The sequence below is a fragment of the Pipra filicauda genome, unplaced genomic scaffold (genome assembly GCF_003945595.2).
Source record: "Pipra filicauda isolate LSUMZ 115617 unplaced genomic scaffold, ASM394559v2 scaffold42_size3861933_pilon, whole genome shotgun sequence".
Classification (NCBI taxonomy): domain Eukaryota; kingdom Metazoa; phylum Chordata; class Aves; order Passeriformes; family Pipridae; genus Pipra; species Pipra filicauda.
This window is the reverse complement of record NW_024104565.1, coordinates 1222472-1234630: the sequence shown is the minus strand read 5'-3', so window position 1 is coordinate 1234630 and position 12159 is coordinate 1222472. Positions and strand designations below refer to the sequence as shown.

At 43.7% G+C, this 12159-nt stretch overlaps 1 long non-coding RNA gene across 1 annotated transcript; it reads left to right on the top strand.

Moving 5' to 3' along the window:
• The first annotated feature begins 3781 nt into the window (after positions 1–3781).
• Positions 3782–8331, top strand: LOC113994610. The gene is made up of 3 exons (XR_005565148.1): positions 3782–3928; positions 5520–5755; positions 8126–8331. It is a non-coding gene; the product is annotated as an uncharacterized LOC113994610 (long non-coding RNA).
• Positions 8332–12159: the final 3828 nt, after the last annotated feature.

Sequence of the window (12159 nt, the reverse complement as noted above, 5' to 3'; positions counted from 1 at the left end):
AAAACCTGACACACAACTGCTTGTACTAACACATCTCCCTTCCACCATTCCAGGGGTAGCCAGGAGGCTAACAAACAAAAAGACAGAGAAAAGTGACGCTCAGCCAGTATTTGAGGGTACTGCATGCCCAGAGCCCCAGAATGCCCAGACTCTGGGCAACACAGGGTCCCGTGCTTCCCCCTCTCCCTACAGCAGTGGGAGCGACTGTGTTACACACTTGTGCATCTGGCCCCCCCCCCCACCCCGTCCGCCAGCACTAGGATCAGCTGTTGTGTGTGCCGAGACCCTCTGACAAGACATCAAGGGAGGAGGACAAACCTGAGGGGAGGCTGACTGTGGGATTTGAAATCCACCTGCTTTTGTAGTAGAAAAGATGGCAAAAAAAGAGCAGTGTTTTCAAGGCTGGCTCACTAGCGCAGAGGAGCCTGGAGGGTTACTTAGAGCCCAGAGGGGAGGCTGTGCTCGACGAAGATGGGACAAGGGGGAAACACCGGCCAAACTTTTTGAGAGACTGCCTGGCAGGGTAGTCATCCCACAGTCCCTGTCAGCCACATGGGTATTTATTCAGAGGAAACTTTTCTTAGCCCAAATCCATTTGGGTTTTTTCATCTCCCAGCTAGTATTTTCACTATCATTTCCTGAGCACTATTAAGAATTACGAAGACAAATATAACCTGTCTATTATGCTGCAGCCGACACAAACTCTTTCAAAATAGAATATTTGCTGCATAATCTTGAAAATAGCATTATTCTCTTTGGCATTAGTCTCCCTGCTGGGGAAATGCTTTTATTGGATTTTTGCATAATCTGTTTTGATCCTACAATTGGATTCTGGTTCATACATCCTCTCTCCTCCTTAATGCCTCACAGATGCAGGGGAGGAACCTGCATCAGTATGAATGATGTGGCAAAGACTGGGCATATTGCTTACATTTCTTCATGCAATAGCATATTTAATTAAAAAAAACACCCAAACAACCAAAACAAACAGACAACCCCCCTAAGCCATTATTGACATCAATTGGTAGAAGCAGGTTCATATTCACTATGGCAGTATATTGACTATATTGAAATTACTATTTTGTTTTCTTTCACTCATAACAGTAGTTGCTCATGAAAAGAACAACACTTCTTTCTGTAATCATCCTTCCTGGATATGTCTCAAGGCTCTAGACATTCCTGTTATTAGTTATTTATTTTTCCAATACAAGAGACATCATATTTTGTTTTCACTTTCCTATGAAGAGCTTGGATCTCTTGGATAGCATCAAAGCTTACAATCTAAGCTATTGAAATGATTTTGTTTAAAACTTCCCAAACTCCATTTTGAGTTTTGACTAATGCACAGGAGCACAGTGGTGATGTGCTATGGCAAAGCAGCCTGCTATATTTTTATATCGTACTGTAGAAACAAGGAACCTTGGGACATCACTGAAAAAATAATGTAACGCCTCTTGAATTTTGAGTTGTAAACTATGTAAGGTATTGATTAATTGTCCCCATTGAGAGACAAGGTACAATTAGCAGGAAAATGGCAGTGTGTCATACTGACAGCAAGCAGGGAAGAAGAAGGAGGACTAGGAGCAGAGACTAACATGCATCAAGTGATGTAAGATTCCTGCTACTGAAAACAAAATGTTTATTATGACAAACTTGGCATTAGAAAAAAATCAGAGGCTTCACAATCCAGAAAAAGATTTAAATGACTTGAAAAACAATGATTGCTTTTACTGAACATTAATTTGTGACTTGTTTGCAGCAATGCAGATAATGCGTCCACTGTGGCTTCTCAAGGATGAAGTCCTCATATGTTCATAAGAATATATTCATATATTCATGTGAACGACTGAAATAAGAGTATTTTCACTTTAAAGATAGCTCATAGCTTTAAAGTAGCAGCAGTGAACCAAAAATACTATGAAGCTAATGCTTTCCCATTCTGCTGGAGGAAAAGGGGGGTAAGAGGGTTTTTTAAAATTTGCTAAAAACAAGAAACATGAAAGTATATGGTTAACTAATTATGATCTTTAAAGTGTAAAGTTTAGTGTAGCTCAGTTTTCCCCCTCATTACCTATTTTCTTAAGTAATAGAGACACCAAAACCATCCGCCTGGCTCCTACTCTAGATACAGCATACAGACCGAAGTTTAGAAGGTTATGTTTGAATTTTAAATGGGCTAGACTGAAATATTAATGATTCCTCAGCTTAGAAGAGCCTAAAATAGATTGTCAAGTAAGCAGTGCCGAGGTTAGCCTGTTTTAATGTTCTGGGAAAAAATCTACAGCTCTTTCTAATTCTGTTGTGATCTCAAAATGTAACCAAACCACAAGAACTGAGTGTCCCTAAAGTGAGAAGAAACTCTGTTTTTTAAGCGGAGAAAACTGAACAGAGAGAGTAGTACTGCCGATGCTTGAAGAATTAACATTTCTCACCCCTTCCTAAGTTGGCGCTCCAGGCTGGAGGAACAGCTGGACATTTCTGTATTTTGTGTGTGTGTGCACACATGTCCGTGCAGACACAGACCCTCCCTCTGGAAGGACACGTTCGGGCTCTGTCTCCTCTCTGGATCTGGGGACAGGGAACTTCAGCAGCTGCCCTGAAGCCCAAATAATTGTTTCCCCTTGGCCTTGTACTTCCCTGGCCCAGCTGGAACATGGCGTGCAGGGAAGTGCTGGTGTTTCCGTCCCAGTGAAGTTTCTCTGCCACTTGATTCTCCGTTCATGGGTCTCTCCTGGCATTGCTGCTGCTGATGGAGTGCGGGGGACACAAAACATCCTCTCAAAGCTTATTTCCCCTTTTCTACCTGCCCCTGCCAGCTTTGGGACTTGGTGCCTTTGGGTGCTCTGCAGCCCACCGTGCAAAGGGCTCTGTTCTCTGGGGCAAGCCTGCTGTGAGACAGGGCTGCCAGACTCCCTTCTGCCCCTTTCTGTGGCTTCCCAGGGCAGCCCCTGGGTATGGGGATGCTCTCTGGGGTGTGCAGTGGCTGCCCCTGTGGAGGGCAAGGGGACAATGAGGTGGGAGGCCCAGGAGGTTGCAGTGGTGTGACTGCACCATCTAGTGCTGTCCCTGCACAGCCACCGCTGGACACACGGCCTAAAGGAGACTCAGCTGGGATTTCCTCACAAAAAGAAACCAAAAGAAAAAACGACCTAGGTTGTACCTCAAACGTGAGTAGAACCATACATCTTTCATAACCCCAAAATCCGGATAAATTTATGTGTCAAAGGCAGTAAGACATTGTCTTTCCAGTTAACTTAGCTTCCATCCAGCTTAGGCAGCTGTTAAAGAGGAAAAAGCAGGACACAGCACTAGCTTCCATCAGTGATATAGATGCACAAAATACACACATGAAATAATGAGCTGCTTCAGTGGGCCCTAAAGGGAAAACTGGTTCAGTGTAGATCACTGCTGTATTCAGGACCACCTGAATAAAGTCAGAAAATGATAAGGCAAGAGCAGAAATAGAGCCCAGACCCACAGGAGCTGCTTACTCTGCTCCTGCTCAGCGCTGCCCTAAGGCCTGGCCAGTGCTGGGAGAAGCAACTGTGGCAAGCAGGAAGAGTGGCAACTGTGCTCGCAGGGAGGCCAGAAAGAGATCAGTTCTGCTGTGGCTGCAGGCTTACAAAAGTAACTGTTTTGTAGCTTCTGATAAGTCTGAAAGTCTTCAGGCCTCCGAGCTGGGAGTCAGGAATACACCATTTTACCCTTAAAAGCCTTTGGCAGCAGGTCCAGCAGAAGCTGGACTGCTGAGGCTCTCCTGCTTCCTGCGTTGTGATGTAAAGGAAGCTGAGGGGAGCACCGGAATCATTAGCCTTAGCCAAGGTTAAGTGGTAATGCCTTCCAATAGGTTCTCCAGAGCATGTTTGCAGATATACAAGTATATACCACAAATGGTAAAAAACAGAGGAGAACCTCAAGTAAAACAAAGGTAATGGAAAATAGCCTTACTGCCTCTATGCGAAAAGGAGAAAACAAAATGGGGAAATAGAAGAGCATCACTGAGCATAAGTGGTTTTGGAAAATGTGCTGAGATAAAGAGCAAACTCTGAATCAGTTAGATGTAAAGACAAGACCTGTTTTACAGCAATTAGCTGAATTTCCCTCATCCACTCTTCATGTTAGTACTCTGGGATCTATACCTGCAGACAGTGGCCTATATATAGACAGTACAACTTAGAAAAAGTAATTATTACAGCAGAGGATTTTAGGGACGTGGTCTTATGGATACCCAAATGGCAAGTGGCAACTAACAGCAGACTATGGAGGCCTGACAGCTGCTGCCAAACCACTCATTGCCTCTGTTCCCAGTAGGGCTGATATAGTTAGTCCTCTTAATGATGGAGGGCATCTACTGACACGAAAGAAATGTTTTTGATGACCCCAGCACCAGGGGCAGATCGGAGGAGGTTTGCTTTCATTTGGCAGGGACTTCACAATACATTTACTCGTCTATCCCAAATCTTAAACCATAGCCCTAGCATACATGTAGCTCATGCTACATTGGCTGAAGAGCTGGAAATGTTAAAATTTCCACAAGAGGTCACTGTGAGGCAGTGCGTCGGGGATGCCTTAAGAGGTGGCCACTTTGTAAAACCTGTAAAGACTACAAACACTTGCTACCCCCACAATCAACTGGGGTAGAGATACCAGAAGAAGAGGAACAAGGGCCCAATCACAAATTCATCTTTTGGAGAGTCAGATGGACAGGTGGGAGAAAAACATATACTACAAGAAATCCAATAGTTACCCCTGTCCCAGAATAAGAAATTAGTTATGTGCTGTGCTTGGAACTTCAGGATCTTGGAAGGCACATATTCCAGGATTTAGCATAATAGCCTGACTACTCCATAACTTATTAGAGAAAAATGCAGTCTGTGAATGGACCCCACAACATAAGAAGGCCCCAACAGCTGTTAAAGAAAACCATAAATGTGTATCAGTCACTAGTGCTCATCTACCCTATGTGGCCACTCTCACTACAGGTCCAGGAGAGAGAGAAGGGATATTGCTGGGGACTAGAGCAATAGTGGCTGCCTGGATCCATGCAACATCACATTACTTTGCGTTCCAAATCACAGCAGAAGATTACATTTGTGTAAGAATGCAGTCAGACATAACAATAAGACTATTATTAAATAATTATGAAAAGAAAAATGATTTTGAATAGGAAACCAGAGATTATGACTTTATAGGAAGATTGTGAAGCTGGGCAGTGGGGTCTTGGAGAAGGCAAATACACTTCCCCTCTAATGAAGCTTTTTGAAAGTTGAAAAGAGCATGAATGTTTATTTCCATGGTAAGCATGGAGTGCTTCACTCCAGCTCACAAAGCTTTTTGCATCTCAGTGAAATGCATCAGAAAATATGATAGGTATAGTCTCTCCCTAGACCATTTTCTGCACTTGCTTAAGTGAGACCTTCGTTATCTCCATCTCTAAGTACTGCTTGGGAAAGTAAGATGATCTTGAGAGAGTAAAATTGTCATTAATAAAACTTCCTCAATTCTCTTCTTTCTGTCAGATACACTGAGCATTCACGTGCCATTTGGAGAGATGCCAGTTTTAGAGAAGAACTGGCAAGGCTGTGACAGAGCCAGAAGCTTTATCCACAAGGCTTAATTCAGGGATGCTGACAGTTGCTCTTTGAAGACCTCACCTTTTTGTCATGGTTATTAATAAGCAATGCCTTTAATGCTCAGTATAGCTACGCGTGTGCTCCATGCAAAGGTCTGAACAACCAACCCAAGATCATGGCAGGTATCTCAACACAATCCCCTCACAGAGGGCAGCAGGGACTTCCCTGCCTCCTTCTCCCTTTTTGTATCAGGAAACAGGGACAGAAAGAGCAGCATCTCCTAAGCATGCTCTCAGGTGAAAGAGAAAACTGATCCTGAAATTATGGAAGAAAACACAGAGATAGAAGGGGAGAAAATCATATTCTGGTTAGTACTGCAGTGCTTGAAATATTTGTTTGGTGCCACTCCAGCCGAATAGGCAGTGTCTTGTGCCTGCTCTCTCCACCAGAGAGAGAGCAGACTTTTTGCAGGCTCCCTCTTCCTTCAGCAGCTCTTTTGCAGCCCCACTGTGGTGAGAGGCTCCCACTCTGTTTCTCTCCCAATCCTAACCCTAATCCTTGCCCTGGTTTTGGCTGGGATAGAGTTAATTTTCTTCCTAGTAGCTGGTACAGTGCTGCTTGTTTGGATTCAGTATGAGAATAATGTTGATAACACAGATGTTTTAATTGTTGCTGAGTAGTACTTACCCTAAGTCAAAGTTTCAGTTTCCCTTGCTCTGCCAGTGAGGAGGTGCATGAGAAGCTAGGAAGGAGCATAGCCAGGACAGCTGATCTGAACCGGTCTGAGAGTGCTGGGGTTGTGGCCTTCTTGACAGGTCCAGCATGGCTACTGCACTGTGTGACTTTGTCACCAAAGACCCTGTCAGCTGGAGAGGTAGTGTGAATCCTGGATGTAACCATTGCTTCAGCAGGTGCTTGACTTCCCTGGAGTCTCTCCTGGGTTTCTGTGATTCTGAGCAATTCACCCATGTAATCTTAATACATTTCTTGTTGCAGGATGATACCAAGAAATGCACCTTCTTAGTTCCTTTACACACTGAAGAAGAATTTTGCCACTCAGATGGTAGTTTTTAAACACAAACTGAGGAACTGCCCTCATCTATAGCATTCTGCAAGCTGGCACTTCTGCAAAACCACCTACATCACTTCAATCAGAGCATTTCAGTTCTATCCAGGAGACCCCTTAAACCCTGGAGTGTTAGTACTCCTTATGCTCAGTGACAGAGACATCAGTGTTAAGTACCACTGGCCAATGCCAGTAGTAGTAGTATCTCTATGTTCCGGTTTTCAGAGCCATGTTTAATCGTGTTCCTTGACAGCAATAGGAAATAGATGTGCTCATTTCTCACGTAAGAGTCACCACAGAGGTGTGGCACTGCAAGGGAGTACTGCTACTGGCAGCTACGTGACAGAGCAAATAAATCCTCTTGGCAGCAGCGGCTGCACTTTTTTCCTCTCACCGTGCAAAACCTCAGCTCCTGTAAGCACTCTGGAGGAGACCACCAGCATGGCCAGACGTAGAGTAAACCATCACCTCACACTTCCTTGCTGTAGTATCAGAAGCAGGAAAACGTTTTCTACGATGCTGCAACACTAACTGACTTTCTCATGGGTTTACCAAGGACTTGTGCTGAGACACAAATACAGGTCTTGAGAACTTTTAATTTCTTCAGGGCAACTTTTCTAGAGCAGAAAACAGCTCCTTTAGGAGAAAGAGGATCGATCTATGATACTTTCTGAAGGGGGGAAAAAGCATCAATACAGCCATCATTTCCAAATTCCTAGCATGATCTTCTTTTTAAGAGATACAAATCCCATGCTGAGAGATTTCTGCCCCTCGAGCTAATGAGAACTGAAGATGGTGCTCCCATTCTCTGGGGCAAGTACATTGCATCTGGTAGCACTTTCTTTTGCCCTGCTGGCAGGAGCAAGGGGAAAGCACCAGACTTAAGAGAAGAACTATCATCAGAGTGCTGCTACCCCTAGGCTGGCAGAGCAGAAGCCATGTGTTCTAAATTCCGTTGGTGACAGACACTAAAAGGCAGAAGTTCTTGCTTCCACCCTTGCTGTAAGATGGGGGCACGGACTGCACAGAACCATAGAATCATTTAGGTTGAAACTGTTTTACTTGAAAGCTGCCCAATTGACATACCTGCCTTGCACAGCTATTGCAGAAACCTCTGCAATGTCAAAATCCTCTATAGATGTAAAATATCTCTGTGTTACATCTGTGCCTTGGAGGTTTCCACTCTTTTAAGAGGAAACGATTAGTATAATGTAAAAAATCCCAAACCTAAACAAAAAAACCCAAACCCCACCCCCAAACAGGAAAGGTGGTGTCCTTAGAGGCATGGTCACAGCTTCACAGTTTAGGTGGCTGCTTCCTGAGTAACTTCTCAGTTGTCTTTCAGACTCTCCCCATTTAGTCTGAGCTGCTGTTTCACCACATGTTAGCTCCCCACTCTGCATGGCACAGCTCTGCATGCAGATGAAAGCTGATCCAGATTTCAGCTGATTTCTTCTGCTGATTTTTGCTTTTGTTCCTCTTGCAGCAGATGGAACTCAGACAAGACAAGTGACATCGCGGCCCTTTGCTCTGGGACACTTCCTATATGACACGAGAGTGATGCAACAGTCACACCCCTCAAGTCATGCCTGTGTTATGTTTTTTTAAAATTAATATCATACTACAGCTTTGTTGAAAAAGAGTAAGAAGGGCATGAATATTTTGAACTTTAATAAACTTGGTGAACAAGAATGAAGTTTCTCTGAATGTTCTTTTTCAGTTCTTGTAGACAAACCAGGACTTGTCCTGGGTCTCTTTCTGTTATCAATATTGCCAAAGATGTCTCAAAATGAAAAAAAAAAATTCCACATAAGAATGCAATATCAAAGAGTGTTATTATTATTATTATTGAACAACTAGGAGGACCATGCCTGTGTGTGGAGAGCTGTGTGCCAGCAACTGGAGTGGTGCTGGTTGAGTGATATGGCATCACCTTCCTTTCCTCATTAGCTGCAAATCATATGCTTTGAGTGACTATTTTCCTTTACATCCTTCAAGTACTGCTGTTGGGGTGGAAGGACCTGACCCTGTGTGTGTGTGTAGCCCTCCCCATTTTCCAGACTTTACTCTTTTGTGGGACAACCAGGAAAGACCTGCTCCTGCTGGAATGGGAAGCTCATGCTGACAGTTTAACACCAAAAGAAAGGTTGTAACCAGTGTCCCTATTCAGGGCTGCCTAAAAGCCTGCACTTGTCCTCATGTAGGGTTGCATGAGCAGTGGCTGAGTAACAATGTTCCCATGAAATCGACCCAATTTGAAGTCAGTTGCTTCTGGGAGGAAATGGTCTTGGTCAGTTCTAAATAGCAGATGTGACAGTGTAATATATATAAATAAATATAAATAAATAAACATATAATAGAATATAAAATTTAATAAAATTTTAAATTGCATATTTTCTTTTCAGTGAAGATGTGAAAAGGTCCCCCCTTTTCTACCTGCCCCTGCCAGCTTTGGGACTTGGTGCCTTTGGGTGCTCTGCAGCCCACCATGCAAAGGGCTCTGTTCTCTGGGGCAAGCCTGCTGTGAGACAGGGCTGCCAGACTCCCTTCTGCCCCTTTCTGTGGCTTCCCAGGGCAGCCCCTGGGTATGGGGATGCTCTCTGGGGTGTGCAGTGGCTGCCCCTGTGGAAGGCAAGGGGACGACGAGGTGGGAGGCCCAGGAGGTTGCAGTGGTGTGACTGCACCATCTAGTGCTGTCCCTGCACAGCCACCGCTGGACATGCAGCCACTAATGGGCAATAACGAGCTGCTTCAGCAGGCTCTGAGGGGAAAATGCAGGTTCGGTTCTAGACCGCTGCTGCATTCAGGGCCAGCCTGAATCAAGTCAGGAAATGATAAGGCAACAGCAGAAGTAGGGCCCAGACCCACAGGAGCTGCTCACTCAGCTCCTGCTCAGCGCTGCCCTAAGGCACAGCCTCACCAAGGCCTGGCCTGTGCTGGGAGAAGGGCCTGACAGGGAGAGCGGCATCTGTGCTGGTACTGAGGCCAGAAAGAGATCAGGTCTGCTGAGCCTGCAGCCTTGAAAAAGTAACTGTTTGGTAGCTTCTGATAAGCCTGAAAGGCTTCAGAGCAAACTGCAACAAGGCACAGGGAAGGTGTAATTAGACGAGGTTTCCGAGCTGGGAGGCAGGACTACATGTTTACCCCCAAAGCCTTTGGCAGCAGGTCCAGCAGAAGCCAGGCTGCTGAGGCTCTCCTGCTTCCTGGAGTAATAGAGGGGACACCTGCAGCGTGATGGAAAGGAAGGATAAGCACCCTCTCTTGCTCATAAGCATGCGGGTTAGTAATTTTCTGAGTTAATGACTATGTGAATTGTTGAAGCAGTACATTAGAGAATTGAAAGATCAGACTAGTTTATCAAAAGAGGATTGAGCCCTGGTTTGATTTTCACCTAATAAGGTCATGAAGTAAAGCTTGACTGACAGAGTACATTGCCCTATGAATTTATGAGACCCAAATGAACCACAGCAATCCATAAAATAGTTCTCTGCTGAAACTAGAATTACACAATACAGTAGTAACAAACTAGAAAATGCTTTAACCGTGTGGTTGAGAGATTAAGGATCACTGTAGAAGGCAACATGGATTTATTAGGAAGTTCTCTTAGAAAGTGTTGAGCTGCTTCAAAATGGGACCTGACACAGTCAGTAGATTGGAGACAGTCTCTGGATCTATGCTGATGCATGCTGGAGTGGTGGGTACCTCCTCCACACTCCACAGAACAGTACAGTAAGTGAACTTCTGTGTTAATGTGCATTTTGTGACTCTGCTTCTCTCTTCTCTGAGTAGATTGCCTAAGGTTCCAGGAAAGCTTCAGTTTTGGCCCAAGCAATCAGCATGGATTGAATTAGAGGAAGTCCTGCTGGCAGCTCCTTTGGCACAAGGGCTACAACACAGGCACTGCAAAGAGAGACAACAGTCACTGACAGCTGCTCCAAGCTCTGCATCTTGGCACATGTGACCTGTTCAAACACACAGACACCATGGCAGCAAGGCTGTACTGCAGAGGAAGTGTGTTTTGAGGTTTTGGTTAAATTTCATCAATATCTGTCCTTTTTAATGGCAAGCTTGATAGAAACCCATATTTAAGGACAGTCAGTTTCCCTTACTTCTAGAGAGGATCACAGATCATTTGGCAAATACACGTTAATGAAGGGTGCAAAAGACTTCTTGCCTTTTCCTGTTTTGTTCTCCTATTCTTTTTGTTTTGGGATTTTTTTGTTTGTTTGTTTTATTTTGTTTGTATTCAGTGACCTGAATACTCCTACTTCATAGCTATGAAGTATCTTGCCACATGAAAACATTTGTTGACTTTTAAGAATCACTAAATGACAGAATTCCAAAATTAACTCTTCCCTTATTTGTGTGTAAAGATTAAAAGGTGTGGAAATACAATCAAGGAAAATTACTTTAACGGTTAAGAATGAATCAATTTGACCTTCAACTGCTAGGGCTGAAGCCATCTAAGGAACTATATTACTCTCCAAAAACGTAAAGTACCCAAACAAGGTAATCCTGTTGTTAAGCAGATTGGGAAAAAAAACTGCAAGGGATTGTGATGCCACCGGGCACCATAGCACCTGCTCTTGTCTAACCAGGTTTCCTTTAATTAATGTAAAAAATTTTGCAATGTCAAAGAAGTTATTTAAAGCTAACAGAAAGAAATCTATTTTTTTTTCCTCTTGCAACTGACCATGTTTTGTGACTGAGGCTGTTATTTTATGGGATTTGGAGCTCAAGAGCCAGCCAGAAGATTTTCTAAACATCAAGACAGCAACTGAAGGCCCTGCAGTGTAAACGGGAGCACAATTCTAAGTATTCAATGTTTGTAACACTAGCATCTTCTAATAAATTCTCCCCCTGCAGAAGCAGAATGATTATCAGATCAGGGATCAAGAAGATACTTGACACAAAAATATTGATCGCAACAGACTGCAAACTTCACTTTCAGAAGTGATAATCCTCTGTTCTTTCTACAGAGCAGATAGATTTGTAAGTGTTCGGTACTTCTGAAGTCGAGGCAGAGGTGTCTTGTCAAGTGACATGCCTAGGAAATTAACTTTGAAGGTACTCCTTTGGAAAAAAATGGGGCTGAAGTTCAAGCCCACAGCCTTGAATGATGGCAGATTTTCACCAGACTTCCTAGCAGTTGCTTCCAAGCCGTCTGGTTTCATTGGTAGAAAATTCACAACTTCAGCAGGTGAGCAAGACTGAATGAGTAACGAGCAAGTCAGTCACAAATTTCTGAGTCAAATGCTGAAAGATAAACCCTCTAAGAAGTTATCTCTAACTGTAACAATAATTCAGAGCATTTTAACAAAGAAGCTTGAACAAAACTGTAATTGCACTGTAATTATGCAGACTCTTGATGCAAATGTTAATAACCAGAATATACTGTTCCTGATTTGTTGTAGAGGAACAAAACTGCTCAAGCAGTTGAAAGGTAATGACTTAAACATCACTATAGAGCATCAGACAATAAAGGGTACTTAAAATAAACCATTATCATAGCTGAACACA